Raw genomic sequence first — 25,785 nt, 5'->3', positions numbered from 1 at the left:
ATCACGAAGCTTCGTACCCGCAGCGCGTCTGAATGGTCTAAGACTCTCATGATGATTATCCACTAAAAGTTTTAACGTGGTGTCATTGTGGTCTAAAAGCACAATGTTTTGAATAGGAATGAATTCTGCGCATGTGCGTGAACTCGACTCCTAAAATTTCTCTTGAATATAGAAATATTTTGACATAAAATTTTATTTTAGTAGTATAAGATTTGGAAAAGTTCGTAGTAAGTGTGGGAATAAAGGATAAAAATATCTAAAATAAAACTTAAAAAAAAGGAAAGAAAAATATATTTAAAAAGTTCTCAGTTTCGAGACTCGAACTGAAGACCAGCAAAACTAGATGGCACGTGCTGCCGATCTGGCCACGAATCTTCGAACCCACAGTGCGTCTGAATGGTCTAAGACTCTCATTATGATTATCCACTAAAAGTTTTAACGTGGTGTCATTCTGGTCTAAAACCACAATGTTTTGAATAGGAATGAATTCTGCGCCTGTGCGTGAACTCGACTCCTAAAATTTCTCTTGAATATAGAAATACTTTGACATAAAATTTTATTTTAGTAGTATAAGATTTGGAAAAGTTCGTAGTAAGTGTGGGAATAAAGGATAAAAATATCTAAAATAAAACTTTAAAAAAAGAAAAGAAAAATATATTGAGAAAGTTCTCAGTTTCGAGACTCGAACTGAAGACCAGCAAAACTAGATGGCTTGTGCTGCCGATCTGGCCACGAAGCTTCGTACCCGCAGCGCGTCTGAATGGTCTAAGACTCTCATTATGATTATCCACTAAAAGTTTTAACGTGGTGTCATTCTGGTCTAAAAGCACAATGTTTTGAATAGGACTGAATTCTGCGCATGTGCATGAACTCGACTCCTAAAATTTCTCTTGAATATACAAATATTTTGACATAAAATTTTATTTTAGTAGTATAAGATTTGGAAAAGTTCGTAGTAAGTGTGTTAATAAAGGATAAAAATATCTAAAAAAATGTAAAAAAAAGAAAAGAAAAATATATTGAAAAAGTTCTCAGTTTGGAGACTCGAACTGGAGACCAGCAAAACTAGATGGCTCGTGCTGCCGATCTGGCCACGAAGCTTCGTACCCGCAGCGCGTCTGAATGGTCTCAAACTCTCACTATGATTATCCACTAAAAGTTTTAACGTGGTGTCATTCTGGTCTAAAAGCACAATGTTTTGAATAGGAATGATTTCTGGGCATGTGCGTGAACTCGATTCCTAAAATTTCTTTTGAATATAGAAATATTTTGACATAAAATTTTATTTTAGTAGTATAAGATTTGGAAAAGTTCGTTGTAAGTGTGGGAATAAAGGATAAAAATATCTAAAAAAAATGTTAAAAAAAAGAAAAGAAAAATATATTTAAAAATTTCTCAGTTTCGAGACTCGAACTGAAGACCAGCAAAACTAGATGGCTCGTGCTGCCGATCTGGCCACGAAGCTTCGTACCCGCAGCGGGTCTGAATGGTCTAAAACTCTCATTATGATTATCAACTAAAAGTTTTAACGTGGTGTCATTTTGGTCTAAAAGCACAATGTTTTGAATAGGAATGAATTCTGCGCAAGTGCGTGAACTCGATTCCTAAAATTTCTCTTGAATATAGAAATATTTTGACATAAAATTTTATTTTAGTAGTATAAGATTTGGAAAAGTTCGTAGTAAGTGTGGGAATAAAGGATAAAAATATCTAAAATAAAACTTAAAAAAAAGGAAAGAAAAATATATTTAAAAAGTTCTCAGTTTCGAGACTCGAACTGAAGACCAGCAAAACTAGATGGCACGTGCTGCCGATCTGGCCACGAATCTTCGAACCCACAGTGCGTCTGAATGGTCTAAGACTCTCATTATGATTATCCACTAAAAGTTTTAACGTGGTGTCATTCTGGTCTAAAACCACAATGTTTTGAATAGGAATGAATTCTGCGCCTGTGCGTGAACTCGACTCCTAAAATTTCTCTTGAATATAGAAATACTTTGACATAAAATTTTATTTTAGTAGTATAAGATTTGGAAAAGTTCGTAGTAAGTGTGGGAATAAAGGATAAAAATATCTAAAATAAAACTTTAAAAAAAGAAAAGAAAAATATATTGAGAAAGTTCTCAGTTTCGAGACTCGAACTGAAGACCAGCAAAACTAGATGGCTTGTGCTGCCGATCTGGCCACGAAGCTTCGTACCCGCAGCGCGTCTGAATGGTCTAAGACTCTCATTATGATTATCCTCTAAAAGTTTTAACGTGGTGTCATTCTGGTCTAAAAGCACAATGTTTTGAATAGGACTGAATTCTGCGCATGTGCATGAACTCGACTCCTAAAATTTCTCTTGAATATACAAATATTTTGACATAAAATTTTATTTTAGTAGTATAAGATTTGGAAAAGTTCGTAGTAAGTGTGTTAATAAAGGATAAAAATATCTAAAAAAATGTAAAAAAAAGAAAAGAAAAATATATTGAAAAAGTTCTCAGTTTGGAGACTCGAACTGGAGACCAGCAAAACTAGATGGCTCGTGCTGCCGATCTGGCCACGAAGCTTCGTACCCGCAGCGCGTCTGAATGGTCTAAAACTCTCACTATGATTATCCACTAAAAGTTTTAACGTGGTGTCATTCTGGTCTAAAAGCACAATGTTTTGAATAGGAATGATTTCTGGGCATGTGCGTGAACTCGACTCCTAAAATTTCTTTTGAATATAGAAATATTTTGACATAAAATTTTATTTTAGTAGTATAAGATTTGGAAAAGTTCGTTGTAAGTGTGGGAATAAAGGATAAAAATATCTAAAAAAAATTTTAAAAAAAAGAAAAGAAAAATATATTTAAAAATTTCTCAGTTTCGAGACTCGAACTGAAGACCAGCAAAACTAGATGGCTCGTGCAGCCGATCTGACCACGAAGCTTCGTACCCGCAGCGCGTCTGAATGGTCTAAGACTCTCATTATGATTATCCACTAAAAGTTTTAACGTGGTGTCATTCTGGTCTAAAAGCACAATGTTTTGAATAGGAATGAATTCTGCGCATGTGCGTGAACTCGACTCCTAAAATTTCTCTTGAATATAGAAATATTTTGACATAAAATTTTATTTTAGTAGTATAAGATTTGGAAAAGTTCGTAGTAAGTGTGGGAATAAAGGATAAAAATATCTAAAATAAAACTTAAAAAAAAGGAAAGAAAAATATATTTAAAAAGTTCTCAGTTTCGAGACTCGAACTGAAGACCAGCAAAACTAGATGGCACGTGCTGCCGATCTGGCCACGAAGCTTCGTGCCCGCAGCGCGTCTGAATGGTCTAAGACTCCCATTATGATTATCCACTAAAAGTTTTAACGTGGTGTCATTCTGGTCTAAAAGCACAATGTTTTGAATAGGAATGAATTCTGCGCATGTGCGTGAACTCGACTCCTAAAATTTCTCTTGAATATAGAAATATTTTGACATAAAATTTTATTTTAGTAGTATAAGATTTGGAAAAGTTCGTAGTAAGTGTGGGAATAAAGGATAAAAATATCTTAAAAAAATGTAAAAAAAAGAAAAGAAAAATATATTTAAAAAGTTCTCAATTTCGAGACTCGAACTGAAGACCAGCAAAACTAGATGGCTCGTGCTGCCGATCTGGCCACGAAGCTTCGTACCCACAGCGCGTCTGAATGGTCTAAACTCTCATTATGATTATCCACTAAAAGTTTTAACGTGGTGTCATTCTGGTCTAAAAGCACAATGTTTTGAATAGGAATGAATTCTGCGCATGTGCGTGAACTCGACTCCTAAAATTTCTCTTGAATATAGAAATATTTTGACATAAAATTTTATTTTAGTAGTATAAGATTTGGAAAAGTTCGTAGTAAGTGTGGGAATAAAGGATAAAAATATCTTAAAAAAATGTAAAAAAAAGAAAAGAAAAATATATTTAAAAAGTTCTCATTTTCGAGACTCGAACTGAAGACCAGCAAAACTAGATGGCTCGTGCAGCCGATCTGACCACGAAGCTTCGTACCCGCAGCGCGTCTGAATGGTCTAAGACTCTCATTATGATTATCCACTAAAAGTTTTAACGTGGTGTCATTCTGGTCTAAAAGCACAATGTTTTGAATAGGAATGAATTCTGCGCATGTGCGTGAACTCGACTCCTAAAATTTCTCTTGAATATAGAAATATTTTGACATAAAATTTTATTTTAGTATTATAAGATTTGGAAAAGTTCGTAGTAAGTGTGGGAATAAAGGATAAAAATATCTAAAATAAAACTTAAAAAAAAGGAAAGAAAAATATATTTAAAAAGTTCTCAGTTTCGAGACTCGAACTGAAGACCAGCAAAACTAGATGGCACGTGCTGCCGATCTGGCCACGAAGCTTCGTGCCCGCAGCGCGTCTGAATGGTCTAAGACTCTCATTATGATTATCCACTAAAAGTTTTAACGTGGTGTCATTCTGGTCTAAAAGCACAATGTTTTGAATAGGAATGAATTCTGCGCATGTGCGTGAACTCGACTCCTAAAATTTCTCTTGAATATAGAAATATTTTGACATAAAATTTTATTTTAGTAGTATAAGATTTGGAAAAGTTCGTAGTAAGTGTGGGAATAAAGGATAAAAATATCTTAAAAAAATGTAAAAAAAAGAAAAGAAAAATATATTTAAAAAGTTCTCAATTTCGAGACTCGAACTGAAGACCAGCAAAACTAGATGGCTCGTGCTGCCGATCTGGCCACGAAGCTTCGTACCCACAGCGCGTCTGAATGGTCTAAACTCTCATTATGATTATCCACTAAAAGTTTTAACGTGGTGTCATTCTGGTCTAAAAGCACAATGTTTTGAATAGGAATGAATTCTGCGCATGTGCGTGAACTCGACTCCTAAAATTTCTCTTGAATATAGAAATATTTTGACATAAAATTTTATTTTAGTAGTATAAGATTTGGAAAAGTTCGTAGTAAGTGTGGGAATAAAGGATAAAAATATCTAAAAAAAATGTAAAAAAAAGAAAAGAAAAATATATTGAAAAATTTCTCAGTTTCGAGACTCGAACTGAAGACCAGCAAAACTAGATGGCTCGTGCTGCCGATCTGGCCACGAAGCTTCGTGCCCGCAGCGCGTCTGAATGGTCTAAGACTCTCATTATGATTATCCACTAAAAGTTTTAACGTGGTGTCATTCTGGTCTAAAAGCACAATGTTTTGAATAGGAATGAATTCTGCGCATGTGCGTGAACTCGACTCCTAAAATTTCTCTTGAATATAGAAATATTTTGACATAAAATTTTATTTTAGTAGTATAAGATTTGGAAAAGTTCGTAGTAAGTGTGGGAATAAAGGATAAAAATATCTAAAAAAAATGTAAAAAAAAGAAAAGAAAAATATATTGAAAAATTTCTCAGTTTCGAGACTCGAACTGAAGACCAGCAAAACTAGATGGCTCGTGCTACCGATCTGGCCACGAAGCTTCGTGCCCGCAGCGCGTCTGAATGGTCTAAGACTCTCATTATGATTATCCACTAAAAGTGTTAACGTGGTGTCATTCTGGTCTAAAAGCACAATGTTTTGAATAGGAATGAATTCTGCGCATGTGCGTGAACTCGACTCCTAAAATTTCTCTTGAATATAGAAATATTTTGACATAAAATTTTATTTTAATAGTATAAGATTTGGAAAAGTTCGTAGTAAGTGTGGGAATAAAGGATAAAAATATCTAAAATAAAACTTAAAAAAAAGGAAAGAAAAATATATTTAAAAAGTTCTCAGTTTCGAGACTCGAACTGAAGACCAGCAAAACTAGATGGCTCGTGCTGCCGATCTGGCCACGAAGCTTCGTACCCACAGCGCGTCTGAATGGTCTAAAAACTCATTATGATTATCCACTAAAAGTTTTAACGTGGTGTCATTCTGGTCTAAAAGCACAATGTTTTGAATAGGAATGAATTCTGCGCATGTGCGTGAGCTCGACTCCTAAAATTTCTCTTGAATATAGAAATATTTTGACATAAAATTTTATTTTAGTAGTATAAGATTTGGAAAAGTTCGTAGTAAGTGTGGGAATAAAGGATAAAAATATCTTAAAAAAATGTAAAAAAAAGAAAAGAAAAATATATTTAAAAAGTTCTCAGTTTCGAGACTCGAACTGAAGACCAGCAAAACTAGATGGCTCGTGCTGCCGATCTGGCCACGAAGCTTCGTACCCACAACGCGTGTGAATGGTCTAAGACTCTCATTATGATTATCCACTAAAAGTTTTAACTTGGTGTCATTCTGGTCTAAAAGCACAATGTTTTGAATAGGAATGAATTCTGCGCATGTGCGTGAACTCGACTCCTAAAATTTCTCATGAATATAGAAATATTTTGACATAAAATTTTATTTTAGTAGTATAAGATTTGGAAAACTTCGTAGTAAATGTGGGAATAAAGGATAAAAATATCTAAAAAAAATGTAAAAAAAAGAAAAGAAAAATATATTGAAAAATTTCTCAGTTTCGAGACTCGAACTGAAGACCAGCAAAACTAGATGGCTCGTGCTGCCGATCTGGCCACGAAGCTTCGTGCCCGCAGCGCGTCTGAATGGTCTAAGACTCTCATTATGATTATCCACTAAAAGTTTTAACGTGGTGTCATTCTGGTCTAAAAGCACAATGTTTTGAATAGGAATGAATTCTGCGCATGTGCGTGAAATCGACTCCTAAAATTTCTCTTGAATATAGAAATATTTTGACATAAAATTTTATTTTACTAGTATAAGATTTGGAAAAGTTCGTAGTAAGTGTGGGAATAAAGGATAAAAATATCTAAAAAAAATGTAAAAAAAATAAAAGAAAAATATATTTAAAAAGTTCTCAGTTTCGAGACTCGAACTGAAGACCAGCAAAACTAGATGGCTCGTGCAGCCGATCTGATCACGAAGCTTCGTACCCGCAGCGCGTCTGAATGGTCTAAGACTCTCATGATGATTATCCACTAAAAGTTTTAACGTGGTGTCATTGTGGTCTAAAAGCACAATGTTTTGAATAGGAATGAATTCTGCGCATGTGCGTGAACTCGACTCCTAAAATTTCTCTTGAATATAGAAATATTTTGACATAAAATTTTATTTTAGTAGTATAAGATTTGGAAAAGTTCGTAGTAAGTGTGGGAATAAAGGATAAAAATATCTAAAATAAAACTTAAAAAAAAGGAAAGAAAAATATATTTAAAAAGTTCTCAGTTTCGAGACTCGAACTGAAGACCAGCAAAACTAGATGGCACGTGCTGCCGATCTGGCCACGAATCTTCGAACCCACAGTGCGTCTGAATGGTCTAAGACTCTCATTATGATTATCCACTAAAAGTTTTAACGTGGTGTCATTCTGGTCTAAAACCACAATGTTTTGAATAGGAATGAATTCTGCGCCTGTGCGTGAACTCGACTCCTAAAATTTCTCTTGAATATAGAAATACTTTGACATAAAATTTTATTTTAGTAGTATAAGATTTGGAAAAGTTCGTAGTAAGTGTGGGAATAAAGGATAAAAATATCTAAAATAAAACTTTAAAAAAAGAAAAGAAAAATATATTGAGAAAGTTCTCAGTTTCGAGACTCGAACTGAAGACCAGCAAAACTAGATGGCTTGTGCTGCCGATCTGGCCACGAAGCTTCGTACCCGCAGCGCGTCTGAATGGTCTAAGACTCTCATTATGATTATCCACTAAAAGTTTTAACGTGGTGTCATTCTGGTCTAAAAGCACAATGTTTTGAATAGGACTGAATTCTGCGCATGTGCATGAACTCGACTCCTAAAATTTCTCTTGAATATACAAATATTTTGACATAAAATTTTATTTTAGTAGTATAAGATTTGGAAAAGTTCGTAGTAAGTGTGTTAATAAAGGATAAAAATATCTAAAAAAATGTAAAAAAAAGAAAAGAAAAATATATTGAAAAAGTTCTCAGTTTGGAGACTCGAACTGGAGACCAGCAAAACTAGATGGCTCGTGCTGCCGATCTGGCCACGAAGCTTCGTACCCGCAGCGCGTCTGAATGGTCTCAAACTCTCACTATGATTATCCACTAAAAGTTTTAACGTGGTGTCATTCTGGTCTAAAAGCACAATGTTTTGAATAGGAATGATTTCTGGGCATGTGCGTGAACTCGATTCCTAAAATTTCTTTTGAATATAGAAATATTTTGACATAAAATTTTATTTTAGTAGTATAAGATTTGGAAAAGTTCGTTGTAAGTGTGGGAATAAAGGATAAAAATATCTAAAAAAAATGTTAAAAAAAAGAAAAGAAAAATATATTTAAAAATTTCTCAGTTTCGAGACTCGAACTGAAGACCAGCAAAACTAGATGGCTCGTGCTGCCGATCTGGCCACGAAGCTTCGTACCCGCAGCGGGTCTGAATGGTCTAAAACTCTCATTATGATTATCAACTAAAAGTTTTAACGTGGTGTCATTTTGGTCTAAAAGCACAATGTTTTGAATAGGAATGAATTCTGCGCAAGTGCGTGAACTCGATTCCTAAAATTTCTCTTGAATATAGAAATATTTTGACATAAAATTTTATTTTAGTAGTATAAGATTTGGAAAAGTTCGTAGTAAGTGTGGGAATAAAGGATAAAAATATCTAAAATAAAACTTAAAAAAAAGGAAAGAAAAATATATTTAAAAAGTTCTCAGTTTCGAGACTCGAACTGAAGACCAGCAAAACTAGATGGCACGTGCTGCCGATCTGGCCACGAATCTTCGAACCCACAGTGCGTCTGAATGGTCTAAGACTCTCATTATGATTATCCACTAAAAGTTTTAACGTGGTGTCATTCTGGTCTAAAACCACAATGTTTTGAATAGGAATGAATTCTGCGCCTGTGCGTGAACTCGACTCCTAAAATTTCTCTTGAATATAGAAATACTTTGACATAAAATTTTATTTTAGTAGTATAAGATTTGGAAAAGTTCGTAGTAAGTGTGGGAATAAAGGATAAAAATATCTAAAATAAAACTTTAAAAAAAGAAAAGAAAAATATATTGAGAAAGTTCTCAGTTTCGAGACTCGAACTGAAGACCAGCAAAACTAGATGGCTTGTGCTGCCGATCTGGCCACGAAGCTTCGTACCCGCAGCGCGTCTGAATGGTCTAAGACTCTCATTATGATTATCCTCTAAAAGTTTTAACGTGGTGTCATTCTGGTCTAAAAGCACAATGTTTTGAATAGGACTGAATTCTGCGCATGTGCATGAACTCGACTCCTAAAATTTCTCTTGAATATACAAATATTTTGACATAAAATTTTATTTTAGTAGTATAAGATTTGGAAAAGTTCGTAGTAAGTGTGTTAATAAAGGATAAAAATATCTAAAAAAATGTAAAAAAAAGAAAAGAAAAATATATTGAAAAAGTTCTCAGTTTGGAGACTCGAACTGGAGACCAGCAAAACTAGATGGCTCGTGCTGCCGATCTGGCCACGAAGCTTCGTACCCGCAGCGCGTCTGAATGGTCTAAAACTCTCACTATGATTATCCACTAAAAGTTTTAACGTGGTGTCATTCTGGTCTAAAAGCACAATGTTTTGAATAGGAATGATTTCTGGGCATGTGCGTGAACTCGACTCCTAAAATTTCTTTTGAATATAGAAATATTTTGACATAAAATTTTATTTTAGTAGTATAAGATTTGGAAAAGTTCGTTGTAAGTGTGGGAATAAAGGATAAAAATATCTAAAAAAAATTTTAAAAAAAAGAAAAGAAAAATATATTTAAAAATTTCTCAGTTTCGAGACTCGAACTGAAGACCAGCAAAACTAGATGGCTCGTGCTGCCGATCTGGCCACGAAGCTTCGTACCCGCAGCGCGTCTGAATGGTCTAAAACTCTCATTATGATTATCAACTAAAAGTTTTAACGTGGTGTCATTTTGGTCTAAAAGCACAATGTTTTGAATAGGAATGAATTCTGCGCCTGTGCGTGAACTCGACTCCTAAAATTTCTCTTGAATATAGAAATACTTTGACATAAAATTTTATTTTAGTAGTATAAGATTTGGAAAAGTTCGTAGTAAGTGTGGGAATAAAGGATAAAAATATCTAAAATAAAACTTTAAAAAAAGAAAAGAAAAATATATTGAGAAAGTTCTCAGTTTCGAGACTCGAACTGAAGACCAGCAAAACTAGATGGCTTGTGCTGCCGATCTGGCCACGAAGCTTCGTACCCGCAGCGCGTCTGAATGGTCTAAGACTCTCATTATGATTATCCACTAAAAGTTTTAACGTGGTGTCATTCTGGTCTAAAAGCACAATGTTTTGAATAGGACTGAATTCTGCGCATGTGCATGAACTCGACTCCTAAAATTTCTCTTGAATATACAAATATTTTGACATAAAATTTTATTTTAGTAGTATAAGATTTGGAAAAGTTCGTAGTAAGTGTGTTAATAAAGGATAAAAATATCTAAAAAAATGTAAAAAAAAGAAAAGAAAAATATATTGAAAAAGTTCTCAGTTTGGAGACTCGAACTGGAGACCAGCAAAACTAGATGGCTCGTGCTGCCGATCTGGCCACGAAGCTTCGTACCCGCAGCGCGTCTGAATGGTCTAAAACTCTCACTATGATTATCCACTAAAAGTTTTAACGTGGTGTCATTCTGGTCTAAAAGCACAATGTTTTGAATAGGAATGATTTCTGGGCATGTGCGTGAACTCGACTCCTAAAATTTCTTTTGAATATAGAAATATTTTGACATAAAATTTTATTTTAGTAGTATAAGATTTGGAAAAGTTCGTTGTAAGTGTGGGAATAAAGGATAAAAATATCTAAAAAAAATTTTAAAAAAAAGAAAAGAAAAATATATTTAAAAATTTCTCAGTTTCGAGACTCGAACTGAAGACCAGCAAAACTAGATGGCTCGTGCTGCCGATCTGGCCACGAAGCTTCGTACCCGCAGCGCGTCTGAATGGTCTAAAACTCTCATTATGATTATCAACTAAAAGTTTTAACGTGGTGTCATTTTGGTCTAAAAGCACAATGTTTTGAATAGGAATGAATTCTGCGCAAGTGCGTGAACTCGTTTCCTAAAATTTCTCTTGAATATAGAAATATTTTGACATAAAATTTTATTTTAGTAGTATAAGATTTGGAAAAGTTCGTAGTAAGTGTGGGAATAAAGGATAAAAATATCTAAAATAAAACTTTAAAAAAAGAAAAGAAAAATATATTGAGAAAGTTCTCAGTTTCCATACTCGAAATGAAGACCAGCAAAACTAGATGGCTCGTGCTGCCGATCTGGCCACGAAGCTTCGTACCCTCAGCGCGTCTGAATGGTCTAAGACTCTCATTATGATTATACACTAAAAGTTTTAACGTGGTGTCATTCTGGTCTAAAAGCACAATGTTTTGAATAGGAATGAATTCTGCGCATGTGCGTGAACTCGACTCCTAAAATTTCTCTTGAATATAGAAATATTTTGACATAAAATTTTATTTTAGTAGTATAAGATTTAAAAAAGTTCGTAGTAAGTGTGGGAATAAAGGATAAAAATATCTAAAATAAAACTTTAAAAAAAGAAAAGAAAAATATATTGAGAAAGTTCTCAGTTTCGAGACTCGAACTGAATACCAGCAAAACTAGATGGCTCGTGCTGCCGATCTGGCCACGAAGCTTCGTACCCGCAGCGCGTCTGAATGGTCTAAAACTCTCACTATGATTATCCACTAAAAGTTTTAACGTGGTGTCATTCTGGTCTAAAAGCACAATGTTTTGAATAGGAATGATTTCTGGGCATGTGCGTGAACTCGACTCCTAAAATTTCTTTTGAATATAGAAATATTTTGACATAAAATTTTATTTTAGTAGTATAAGATTTGGAAAAGTTCGTTGTAAGTGTGGGAATAAAGGATAAAAATATCTAAAAAAAATGTTAAAAAAAAGAAAAGAAAAATATATTTAAAAATTTCTCAGTTTCGAGACTCGAACTGAAGACCAGAAAAACTAGATGGCTCGTGCTGCCGATCTGGCCACGAAGCTTCGTACCCGCAACGCGTCTGAATGGTCTAAGACTCTCATTATGATTATCAACTAAAAGTTTTAACGTGGTGTCATTTTGGTCTAAAAGCACAATGTTTTGAATAGGAATGAATTCTGCGCAAGTGCGTGAACTCGATTCCTAAAATTTCTCTTGAATATAGAAATATTTTGACATAAAATTTTATTTTAGTAGTATAAGTTTTGGAAAAGTTCGTATTAAGTGTGGGAATAAAGGATAAAAATATCTAAAATAAAACTTTAAAAAAAGAAAAGAAAAATATATTGAGAAAGTTCTCAGTTTCCATACTCGAAATGAAGACCAGCAAAACTAGATGGCTCGTGCTGCAGATCTGGCCACGAAGCTTCGTACCCTCAGCGCGTCTGAATGGTCTAAGACTCTCATTATGATTATACACTAAAAGTTTTAACGTGGTGTCATTCTGGTCTAAAAGCACAATGTTTTGAATAGGAATGAATTCTGCGCATGTGCGTGAACTCGACTCCTAAAATTTCTCTTGAATATAGAAATATTTTGACATAAAATTTTATTTTAGTAGTATAAGATTTGGAAAAGTTCGTTGTAAGTGTGGGAATAAAGGATAAAAATATCTAAAAAAAATGTTAAAAAAAAGGAAAGAAAAATATATTTAAAAAGTTCTCAGTTTCGAGACTCGAACTGAAGACCAGCAAAACTAGATGGCACGTGCTGCCGATCTGGCCACGAATCTTCGAACCCGCAGCGCGTCTGAATGGTCTAAGACTCTCATTATGATTATCCACTAAAAGTGTTAACGTGGTGTCATTCTGGTCTAAAAGCACAATGTTTTGAATAGGAATGAATTCTGCGCATGTGCGTGAACTCGACTCCTAAAATTTCTCTTGAATATAGAAATATTTTGACATAAAATTTTATTTTAGTAGTATAAGATTTGGAAAAGTTCGTAGTAAGTGTGGGAATAAAGGATAAAAATATCTAAAATAAAACTTAAAAAAAAGGAAAGAAAAATATATTTAAAAAGTTCTCAGTTTCGAGACTCGAACTGAAGACCAGCAAAACTAGATGGCTCGTGCTGCCGATCTGGCCACGAAGCTTCGTACCCACAGCGCGTCTGAATGGTCTAAAAACTCATTATGATTATCCACTAAAAGTTTTAACGCGGTGTCATTCTGGTCTAAAAGCACAATGTTTTGAATAGGAATGAATTCTGCGCATGTGCGTGAGCTCGACTCCTAAAATTTCTCTTGAATATAGAAATATTTTGACATAAAATTTTATTTTAGTAGTATAAGATTTGGAAAAGTTCGTAGTAAGTGTGGGAATAAAGGATAAAAATATCTTAAAAAAATGTAAAAAAAAGAAAAGAAAAATATATTTAAAAAGTTCTCAGTTTCGAGACTCGAACTGAAGACCAGCAAAACTAGATGGCTCGTGCTGCCGATCTGGCCACGAAGCTTCGTACCCACAACGCGTGTGAATGGTCTAAGACTCTCATTATGATTATCCACTAAAAGTTTTAACTTGGTGTCATTCTGGTCTAAAAGCACAATGTTTTGAATAGGAATGAATTCTGCGCATGTGCGTGAACTCGACTCCTAAAATTTCTCATGAATATAGAAATATTTTGACATAAAATTTTATTTTAGTAGTATAAGATTTGGAAAACTTCGTAGTAAATGTGGGAATAAAGGATAAAAATATCTAAAAAAAATGTAAAAAAAAGAAAAGAAAAATATATTGAAAAATTTCTCAGTTTCGAGACTCGAACTGAAGACCAGCAAAACTAGATGGCTCGTGCTGCCGATCTGGCCACGAAGCTTCGTGCCCGCAGCGCGTCTGAATGGTCTAAGACTCTCATTATGATTATCCACTAAAAGTTTTAACGTGGTGTCATTCTGGTCTAAAAGCACAATGTTTTGAATAGGAATGAATTCTGCGCATGTGCGTGAAATCGACTCCTAAAATTTCTCTTGAATATAGAAATATTTTGACATGAAATTTTATTTTACTAGTATAAGATTTGGAAAAGTTCGTAGTAAGTGTGGGAATAAAGGATAAAAATATCTAAAAAAAATGTAAAAAAAATAAAAGAAAAATATATTTAAAAAGTTCTCAGTTTCGAGACTCGAACTGAAGACCAGCAAAACTAGATGGCTCGTGCAGCCGATCTGATCACGAAGCTTCGTACCCGCAGCGCGTCTGAATGGTCTAAGACTCTCATGATGATTATCCACTAAAAGTTTTAACGTGGTGTCATTGTGGTCTAAAAGCACAATGTTTTGAATAGGAATGAATTCTGCGCATGTGCGTGAACTCGACTCCTAAAATTTCTCTTGAATATAGAAATATTTTGACATAAAATTTTATTTTAGTAGTATAAGATTTGGAAAAGTTCGTAGTAAGTGTGGGAATAAAGGATAAAAATATCTAAAATAAAACTTAAAAAAAAGGAAAGAAAAATATATTTAAAAAGTTCTCAGTTTCGAGACTCGAACTGAAGACCAGCAAAACTAGATGGCTCGTGCTGCCGATCTGGCCACGAAGCTTCGTACCCACAGCGCGTCTGAATGGTCTAAAAACTCATTATGATTATCCACTAAAAGTTTTAACGCGGTGTCATTCTGGTCTAAAAGCACAATGTTTTGAATAGGAATGAATTCTGCGCATGTGCGTGAGCTCGACTCCTAAAATTTCTCTTGAATATAGAAATATTTTGACATAAAATTTTATTTTAGTAGTATAAGATTTGGAAAAGTTCGTAGTAAGTGTGGGAATAAAGGATAAAAATATCTTAAAAAAATGTAAAAAAAAGAAAAGAAAAATATATTTAAAAAGTTCTCAGTTTCGAGACTCGAACTGAAGACCAGCAAAACTAGATGGCTCGTGCTGCCGATCTGGCCACGAAGCTTCGTACCCACAACGCGTGTGAATGGTCTAAGACTCTCATTATGATTATCCACTAAAAGTTTTAACTTGGTGTCATTCTGGTCTAAAAGCACAATGTTTTGAATAGGAATGAATTCTGCGCATGTGCGTGAACTCGACTCCTAAAATTTCTCATGAATATAGAAATATTTTGACATAAAATTTTATTTTAGTAGTATAAGATTTGGAAAACTTCGTAGTAAATGTGGGAATAAAGGATAAAAATATCTAAAAAAAATGTAAAAAAAAGAAAAGAAAAATATATTGAAAAATTTCTCAGTTTCGAGACTCGAACTGAAGACCAGCAAAACTAGATGGCTCGTGCTGCCGATCTGGCCACGAAGCTTCGTGCCCGCAGCGCGTCTGAATGGTCTAAGACTCTCATTATGATTATCCACTAAAAGTTTTAACGTGGTGTCATTCTGGTCTAAAAGCACAATGTTTTGAATAGGAATGAATTCTGCGCATGTGCGTGAAATCGACTCCTAAAATTTCTCTTGAATATAGAAATATTTTGACATGAAATTTTATTTTACTAGTATAAGATTTGGAAAAGTTCGTAGTAAGTGTGGGAATAAAGGATAAAAATATCTAAAAAAAATGTAAAAAAAATAAAAGAAAAATATATTTAAAAAGTTCTCAGTTTCGAGACTCGAACTGAAGACCAGCAAAACTAGATGGCTCGTGCAGCCGATCTGATCACGAAGCTTCGTACCCGCAGCGCGTCTGAATGGTCTAAGACTCTCATGATGATTATCCACTAAAAGTTTTAACGTGGTGTCATTGTGGTCTAAAAGCACAATGTTTTGAATAGGAATGAATTCTGCGCATGTGCGTGAACTCGACTCCTAAAATTTCTCTTGAATATAGAAATATTTTGACATAAAATTTTATTTTAGTAGTATAAGATTTGGAAAAGTTCGTAGTAAGTGTGGGAATAAAGGATAAAAATATCTAAAATAAAACTTAAAAAAAAGGAAAGAAAAATATATTTAAAAAGTTCTCAGTTTCGAGACTCGAACTGAAGACCAGCAAAACTAGATGGCACGTGCTGCCGATCTGGCCACGAATCTTCGAACCCACAGTGCGTCTGAATGGTCTAAGACTCTCATTATGATTATCCACTAAAAGTTTTAACGTGGTGTCATTCTGGTCTAAAACCACAATGTTTTGAATAGGAATGAATTCTGCGCCTGTGCGTGAACTCGACTCCTAAAATTTCTCTTGAATATAGAAATACTTTGACATAAAATTTTATTTTAGTAGTATAAGATTTGGAAAAGTTCGTAGTAAGTGTGGGAATAAAGGATAAAAATATCTAAAATAAAACTTTAAAAAAAGAAAAGAAAAATATATTGAGAAAGTTCTCAGTTTCGAGACTCGAACTGAAGACCAGCAAAACTAGATGGCTTGTGCTGCCGATCTGGCCACGAAGCTTCGTACCCGCAGCGCGTCTGAATGGTCTAAGACTCTCATTATGATTATCCACTAAAAGTTTTAACGTGGTGTCATTCTGGTCTAAAAGCACAATGTTTTGAATAGGACTGAATTCTGCGCATGTGCATGAACTCGACTCCTAAAATTTCTCTTGAATATACAAATATTTTGACATAAAATTTTATTTTAGTAGTATAAGATTTGGAAAAGTTCGTAGTAAGTGTGTTAATAAAGGATAAAAATATCTAAAAAAATGTAAAAAAAAGAAAAGAAAAATATATTGAAAAAGTTCTCAGTTTGGAGACTCGAACTGGAGACCAGCAAAACTAGATGGCTCGTGCTGCCGATCTGGCCACGAAGCTTCGTACCCGCAGCGCGTCTGAATGGTCTCAAACTCTCACTATGATTATCCACTAAAAGTTTTAACGTGGTGTCATTCTGGTCTAAAAGCACAATGTTTTGAATAGGAATGATTTCTGGGCATGTGCGTGAACTCGATTCCTAAAATTTCTTTTGAATATAGAAATATTTTGACATAAAATTTTATTTTAGTAGTATAAGATTTGGAAAAGTTCGTTGTAAGTGTGGGAATAAAGGATAAAAATATCTAAAAAAAATGTTAAAAAAAAGAAAAGAAAAATATATTTAAAAATTTCTGAGTTTCGAGACTCGAACTGAAGACCAGCAAAACTAGATGGCTCGTGCTGCCGATCTGGCCACGAAGCTTCGTACCCGCAGCGGGTCTGAATGGTCTAAAACTCTCATTATGATTATCAACTAAAAGTTTTAACGTGGTGTCATTTTGGTCTAAAAGCACAATGTTTTGAATAGGAATGAATTCTGCGCAAGTGCGTGAACTCGATTCCTAAAATTTCTCTTGAATATAGAAATATTTTGACATAAAATTTTATTTTAGTAGTATAAGATTTGGAAAAGTTCGTAGTAAGTGTGGGAATAAAGGATAAAAATATCTAAAATAAAACTTAAAAAAAAGGAAAGAAAAATATATTTAAAAAGTTCTCAGTTTCGAGACTCGAACTGAAGACCAGCAAAACTAGATGGCACGTGCTGCCGATCTGGCCACGAATCTTCGAACCCACAGTGCGTCTGAATGGTCTAAGACTCTCATTATGATTATCCACTAAAAGTTTTAACGTGGTGTCATTCTGGTCTAAAACCACAATGTTTTGAATAGGAATGAATTCTGCGCCTGTGCGTGAACTCGACTCCTAAAATTTCTCTTGAATATAGAAATACTTTGACATAAAATTTTATTTTAGTAGTATAAGATTTGGAAAAGTTCGTAGTAAGTGTGGGAATAAAGGATAAACATATATAAAATAAAACTTTAAAAAAAGAAAAGAAAAATATATTGAGAAAGTTCTCAGTTTCGAGACTCGAACTGAAGACCAGCAAAACTAGATGGCTTGTGCTGCCGATCTGGCCACGAAGCTTCGTACCCGCAGCGCGTCTGAATGGTCTAAGACTCTCATTATGATTATCCACTAAAAGTTTTAACGTGGTGTCATTCTGGTCTAAAAGCACAATGTTTTGAATAGGACTGAATTCTGCGCATGTGCATGAACTCGACTCCTAAAATTTCTCTTGAATATACAAATATTTTGACATAAAATTTTATTTTAGTAGTATAAGATTTGGAAAAGTTCGTAGTAAGTGTGTTAATAAAGGATAAAAATATCTAAAAAAATGTAAAAAAAAGAAAAGAAAAATATATTGAAAAAGTTCTCAGTTTGGAGACTCGAACTGGAGACCAGCAAAACTAGATGGCTCGTGCTGCCGATCTGGCCACGAAGCTTCGTACCCGCAGCGCGTCTGAATGGTCTAAAACTCTCACTATGATTATCCACTAAAAGTTTTAACGTGGTGTCATTCTGGTCTAAAAGCACAATGTTTTGAATAGGAATGATTTCTGGGCATGTGCGTGAACTCGACTCCTAAAATTTCTTTTGAATATAGAAATATTTTGACATAAAATTTTATTTTAGTAGTATAAGATTTGGAAAAGTTCGTTGTAAGTGTGGGAATAAAGGATAAAAATATCTAAAAAAAATTTTAAAAAAAAGAAAAGAAAAATATATTTAAAAATTTCTCAGTTTCGAGACTCGAACTGAAGACCAGCAAAACTAGATGGCTCGTGCTGCCGATCTGGCCACGAAGCTTCGTACCCGCAGCGCGTCTGAATGGTCTAAAACTCTCATTATGATTATCAACTAAAAGTTTTAACGTGGTATCATTTTGGTCTAAAAGCACAATGTTTTGAATAGGAATGAATTCTGCGCCTGTGCGTGAACTCGACTCCTAAAATTTCTCTTGAATATAGAAATACTTTGACATAAAATTTTATTTTAGTAGTATAAGATTTGGAAAAGTTCGTAGTAAGTGTGGGAATAAAGGATAAAAATATCTAAAATAAAACTTTAAAAAAAGAAAAGAAAAATATATTGAGAAAGTTCTCAGTTTCGAGACTCGAACTGAAGACCAGCAAAACTAGATGGCTTGTGCTGCCGATCTGGCCACGAAGCTTCGTACCCGCAGCGCGTCTGAATGGTCTAAGACTCTCATTATGATTATCCACTAAAAGTTTTAACGTGGTGTCATTCTGGTCTAAAAGCACAATGTTTTGAATAGGACTGAATTCTGCGCATGTGCATGAACTCGACTCCTAAAATTTCTCTTGAATATACAAATATTTTGACATAAAATTTTATTTTAGTAGTATAAGATTTGGAAAAGTTCGTAGTAAGTGTGTTAATAAAGGATAAAAATATCTAAAAAAATGTAAAAAAAAGAAAAGAAAAATATATTGAAAAAGTTCTCAGTTTGGAGACTCGAACTGGAGACCAGCAAAACTAGATGGCTCGTGCTGCCGATCTGGCCACGAAGCTTCGTACCCGCAGCGCGTCTGAATGGTCTAAAACTCTCACTATGATTATCCACTAAAAGTTTTAACGTGGTGTCATTCTGGTCTAAAAGCACAATGTTTTGAATAGGAATGATTTCTGGGCATGTGCGTGAACTCGACTCCTAAAATTTCTTTTGAATATAGAAATATTTTGACATAAAATTTTATTTTAGTAGTATAAGATTTGGAAAAGTTCGTTGTAAGTGTGGGAATAAAGGATAAAAATATCTAAAAAAAATTTTAAAAAAAAGAAAAGAAAAATATATTTAAAAATTTCTCAGTTTCGAGACTCGAACTGAAGACCAGCAAAACTAGATGGCTCGTGCTGCCGATCTGGCCACGAAGCTTCGTACCCGCAGCGCGTCTGAATGGTCTAAAACTCTCATTATGATTATCAACTAAAAGTTTTAACGTGGTGTCATTTTGGTCTAAAAGCACAATGTTTTGAATAGGAATGAATTCTGCGCAAGTGCGTGAACTCGTTTCCTAAAATTTCTCTTGAATATAGAAATATTTTGACATAAAATTTTATTTTAGTAGTATAAGATTTGGAAAAGTTCGTAGTAAGTGTGGGAATAAAGGATAAAAATATCTAAAATAAAACTTTAAAAAAAGAAAAGAAAAATATATTGAGAAAGTTCTCAGTTTCCATACTCGAAATGAAGACCAGCAAAACTAGATGGCTCGTGCTGCCGATCTGGCCACGAAGCTTCGTACCCTCAGCGCGTCTGAATGGTCTAAGACTCTCATTATGATTATACACTAAAAGTTTTAACGTGGTGTCATTCTGGTCTAAAAGCACAATGTTTTGAATAGGAATGAATTCTGCGCATGTGCGTGAACTCGACTCCTAAAATTTCTCTTGAATATAGAAATATTTTGACATAAAATTTTATTTTAGTAGTATAAGATTTAAAAAAGTTCGTAGTAAGTGTGGGAATAAAGGATAAAAATATCTAAAATAAAACTTTAAAAAAAGAAAAGAAAAATATATTGAGAAAGTTCTCAGTTTCGAGACTCGAACTGAATACCAGCAAAACTAGATGGCTCGTGCTGCCGATCTGGCCACGAAGCTTCGTACCCGCAGCGCGTCTGAATGGTCTAAAACTCTCACTATGATTATCCACTAAAAGTTTTAACGTGGTGTCATTCTGGTCTAAAATCACAATGTTTTGAATAGGAATGATTTCTGGGCATGTGCGTGAACTCGACTCCTAAAATTTCTTTTGAATATAGAAATATTTTGACATAAAATTTTATTTTAGTAGTATAAGATTTGGAAAAGTTCGTTGTAAGTGTGGGAATAAAGGATAAAAATATCTAAAAAAAATGTTAAAAAAAAGAAAAGAAAAATATATTTAAAAATTTCTCAGTTTCGAGACTCGAACTGAAGACCAGAAAAACTAGATGGCTCGTGCTGCCGATCTGGCCACGAAGCTTCGTACCCGCAACGCGTCTGAATGGTCTAAAACTCTCATTATGATTATCAACTAAAAGTTTTAACGTGGTGTCATTTTGGTCTAAAAGCACAATGTTTTGAATAGGAATGAATTCTGCGCAAGTGCGTGAACTCGATTCCTAAAATTTCTCTTGAATATAGAAATATTTTGACATAAAATTTTATTTTAGTAGTATAAGATTTGGAAAAGTTCGTATTAAGTGTGGGAATAAAGGATAAAAATATCTAAAATAAAACTTTAAAAAAAGAAAAGAAAAATATATTGAGAAAGTTCTCAGTTTCCATACTCGAAATGAAGACCAGCAAAACTAGATGGCTCGTGCTGCAGATCTGGCCACGAAGCTTCGTACCCTCAGCGCGTCTGAATGGTCTAAGACTCTCATTATGATTATACACTAAAAGTTTTAACGTGGTGTCATTCTGGTCTAAAAGCACAATGTTTTGAATAGGAATGAATTCTGCGCATGTGCGTGAACTCGACTCCTAAAATTTCTCTTGAATATAGAAATATTTTGACATAAAATTTTATTTTAGTAGTATAAGATTTAAAAAAGTTCGTAGTAAGTGTGGGAATAAAGGATAAAAATATCTAAAATAAAACTTTAAAAAAAGAAAAGAAAAATATATTGAGAAAGTTCTCAGTTTCGAGACTCGAACTGAATACCAGCAAAACTAGATGGCTCGTGCTGCCGATCTGGCCACGAAGCTTCGTACCCGCAGCGCGTCTGAATGGTCTAAGACTCTCATTATGATTATCAACTAAAAGTTTTAACGTGGTGTCATTCTGGTCTAAAAGCACAATGTTTTGAATAGGAATGAATTCTGCGCATGTGCGTGAACTCGACTCCTAAAATTTCTCTTGAATATAGAAATATTTTGACATAAAATTTTATTTTAGTAGTATAAGATTTGGAAAAGTTCGTAGTAAGTGTGGGAATAAAGGATAAAAATATCTTAAAAAAATGTAAAAAAAAGAAAAGAAAAATATATTTAAAAAGTTCTCAGTTTCGAGACTCGAACTGAAGACCAGCAAAACTAGATGGCTAGTGCTGCCGATCTGGCCAGGAAGCTTCGTACCCACAGCGCGTCTGAATGGTCTAAACTCTCATTATGATTATCCACTAAAAGTTTTAACGTGGTGTCATTCTGGTCTAAAAGCACAATGTTTTGAATAGGAATGAATTCTGCGCATGTGCGTGAACTCGACTCCTAAAATTTCTCATGAATATAGAAATATTTTGACATAAAATTTTATTTTAGTAGTATAAGATTTGGAAAAGTTCGTTGTAAGTGTGGGAATAAAGGATAAAAATATCTAAAAAAAATGTTAAAAAAAAGGAAAGAAAAATATATTTAAAAAGTTCTCAGTTTCGAGACTCGAACTGAAGACCAGCAAAACTAGATGGCACGTGCTGCCGATCTGGCCACGAATCTTCGAACCCGCAGCGCGTCTGAATGGTCTAAGACTCTCATTATGATTATCCACTAAAAGTGTTAACGTGGTGTCATTCTGGTCTAAAAGCACAATGTTTTGAATAGGAATGAATTCTGCGCATGTGCGTGAACTCGACTCCTAAAATTTCTCTTGAATATAGAAATATTTTGACATAAAATTTTATTTTAGTAGTATAAGATTTGGAAAAGTTCGTAGTAAGTGTGGGAATAAAGGATAAAAATATCTAAAATAAAACTTAAAAAAAAGGAAAGAAAAATATATTTAAAAAGTTCTCAGTTTCGAGACTCGAACTGAAGACCAGCAAAACTAGATGGCTCGTGCTGCCGATCTGGCCACGAAGCTTCGTACCCACAGCGCGTCTGAATGGTCTAAAAACTCATTATGATTATCCACTAAAAGTTTTAACGCGGTGTCATTCTGGTCTAAAAGCACAATGTTTTGAATAGGAATGAATTCTGCGCATGTGCGTGAGCTCGACTCCTAAAATTTCTCTTGAATATAGAAATATTTTGACATAAAATTTTATTTTAGTAGTATAAGATTTGGAAAAGTTCGTAGTAAGTGTGGGAATAAAGGATAAAAATATCTTAAAAAAATGTAAAAAAAAGAAAAGAAAAATATATTTAAAAAGTTCTCAGTTTCGAGACTCGAACTGAAGACCAGCAAAACTAGATGGCTCGTGCTGCCGATCTGGCCACGAAGCTTCGTACCCACAACGCGTGTGAATGGTCTAAGACTCTCATTATGATTATCCACTAAAAGTTTTAACTTGGTGTCATTCTGGTCTAAAAGCACAATGTTTTGAATAGGAATGAATTCTGCGCATGTGCGTGAACTCGACTCCTAAAATTTCTCATGAATATAGAAATATTTTGACATAAAATTTTATTTTAGTAGTATAAGATTTGGAAAACTTCGTAGTAAATGTGGGAATAAAGGATAAAAATATCTAAAAAAAATGTAAAAAAAAGAAAAGAAAAATATATTGAAAAATTTCTCAGTTTCGAGACTCGAACTGAAGACCAGCAAAACTAGATGGCTCGTGCTGCCGATCTGGCCACGAAGCTTCGTGCCCGCAGCGCGTCTGAATGGTCTAAGACTCTCATTATGATTATCCACTAAAAGTTTTAACGTGGTGTCATTCTGGTCTAAAAGCACAATGTTTTGAATAGGAATGAATTCTGCGCATGTGCGTGAAATCGACTCCTAAAATTTCTCTTGAATATAGAAATATTTTGACATGAAATTTTATTTTACTAGTATAAGATTTGGAAAAGTTCGTAGTAAGTGTGGGAATAAAGGATAAAAATATCTAAAAAAAATGTAAAAAAAATAAAAGAAAAATATATTTAAAAAGTTCTCAGTTTCGAGACTCGAACTGAAGACCAGCAAAACTAGATGGCTCGTGCAGCCGATCTGATCACGAAGCTTCGTACCCGCAGCGCGTCTGAATGGTCTAAGACTCTCATGATGATTATCCACTAAAAGTTTTAACGTGGTGTCATTGTGGTCTAAAAGCACAATGTTTTGAATAGGAATGAATTCTGCGCATGTGCGTGAACTCGACTCCTAAAATTTCTCTTGAATATAGAAATATTTTGACATAAAATTTTATTTTAGTAGTATAAGATTTGGAAAAGTTCGTAGTAAGTGTGGGAATAAAGGATAAAAATATCTAAAATAAAACTTAAAAAAAAGGAAAGAAAAATATATTTAAAAAGTTCTCAGTTTCGAGACTCGAACTGAAGACCAGCAAAACTAGATGGCACGTGCTGCCGATCTGGCCACGAATCTTCGAACCCACAGTGCGTCTGAATGGTCTAAGACTCTCATTATGATTATCCACTAAAAGTTTTAACGTGGTGTCATTCTGGTCTAAAACCACAATGTTTTGAATAGGAATGAATTCTGCGCCTGTGCGTGAACTCGACTCCTAAAATTTCTCTTGAATATAGAAATACTTTGACATAAAATTTTATTTTAGTAGTATAAGATTTGGAAAAGTTCGTAGTAAGTGTGGGAATAAAGGATAAAAATATCTAAAATAAAACTTTAAAAAAAGAAAAGAAAAATATATTGAGAAAGTTCTCAGTTTCGAGACTCGAACTGAAGACCAGCAAAACTAGATGGCTTGTGCTGCCGATCTGGCCACGAAGCTTCGTACCCGCAGCGCGTCTGAATGGTCTAAGACTCTCATTATGATTATCCACTAAAAGTTTTAACGTGGTGTCATTCTGGTCTAAAAGCACAATGTTTTGAATAGGACTGAATTCTGCGCATGTGCATGAACTCGACTCCTAAAATTTCTCTTGAATATACAAATATTTTGACATAAAATTTTATTTTAGTAGTATAAGATTTGGAAAAGTTCGTAGTAAGTGTGTTAATAAAGGATAAAAATATCTAAAAAAATGTAAAAAAAAGAAAAGAAAAATATATTGAAAAAGTTCTCAGTTTGGAGACTCGAACTGGAGACCAGCAAAACTAGATGGCTCGTGCTGCCGATCTGGCCACGAAGCTTCGTACCCGCAGCGCGTCTGAATGGTCTCAAACTCTCACTATGATTATCCACTAAAAGTTTTAAAGTGGTGTCATTCTGGTCTAAAAGCACAATGTTTTGAATAGGAATGATTTCTGGGCATGTGCGTGAACTCGATTCCTAAAATTTCTTTTGAATATAGAAATATTTTGACATAAAATTTTATTTTAGTAGTATAAGATTTGGAAAAGTTCGTTGTAAGTGTGGGAATAAAGGATAAAAATATCTAAAAAAAATGTTAAAAAAAAGAAAAGAAAAATATATTTAAAAATTTCTCAGTTTCGAGACTCGAACTGAAGACCAGCAAAACTAGATGGCTCGTGCTGCCGATCTGGCCACGAAGCTTCGTACCCGCAGCGGGTCTGAATGGTCTAAAACTCTCATTATGATTATCAACTAAAAGTTTTAACGTGGTGTCATTTTGGTCTAAAAGCACAATGTTTTGAATAGGAATGAATTCTGCGCAAGTGCGTGAACTCGATTCCTAAAATTTCTCTTGAATATAGAAATATTTTGACATAAAATTTTATTTTAGTAGTATAAGATTTGGAAAAGTTCGTAGTAAGTGTGGGAATAAAGGATAAAAATATCTAAAATAAAACTTAAAAAAAAGGAAAGAAAAATATATTTAAAAAGTTCTCAGTTTCGAGACTCGAACTGAAGACCAGCAAAACTAGATGGCACGTGCTGCCGATCTGGCCACGAATCTTCGAACCCACAGTGCGTCTGAATGGTCTAAGACTCTCATTATGATTATCCACTAAAAGTTTTAACGTGGTGTCATTCTGGTCTAAAACCACAATGTTTTGAATAGGAATGAATTCTGCGCCTGTGCGTGAACTCGACTCCTAAAATTTCTCTTGAATATAGAAATACTTTGACATAAAATTTTATTTTAGTAGTATAAGATTTGGAAAAGTTCGTAGTAAGTGTGGGAATAAAGGATAAACATATATAAAATAAAACTTTAAAAAAAGAAAAGAAAAATATATTGAGAAAGTTCTCAGTTTCGAGACTCGAACTGAAGACCAGCAAAACTAGATGGC

Source organism: Argiope bruennichi, chromosome X1 (genome assembly GCF_947563725.1).
Source record: "Argiope bruennichi chromosome X1, qqArgBrue1.1, whole genome shotgun sequence".
Classification (NCBI taxonomy): Eukaryota; Metazoa; Arthropoda; class Arachnida; order Araneae; family Araneidae; genus Argiope; species Argiope bruennichi.
The sequence above is the reverse complement of the archived record's forward strand: the minus strand, read 5'-3'. Positions refer to the sequence as shown.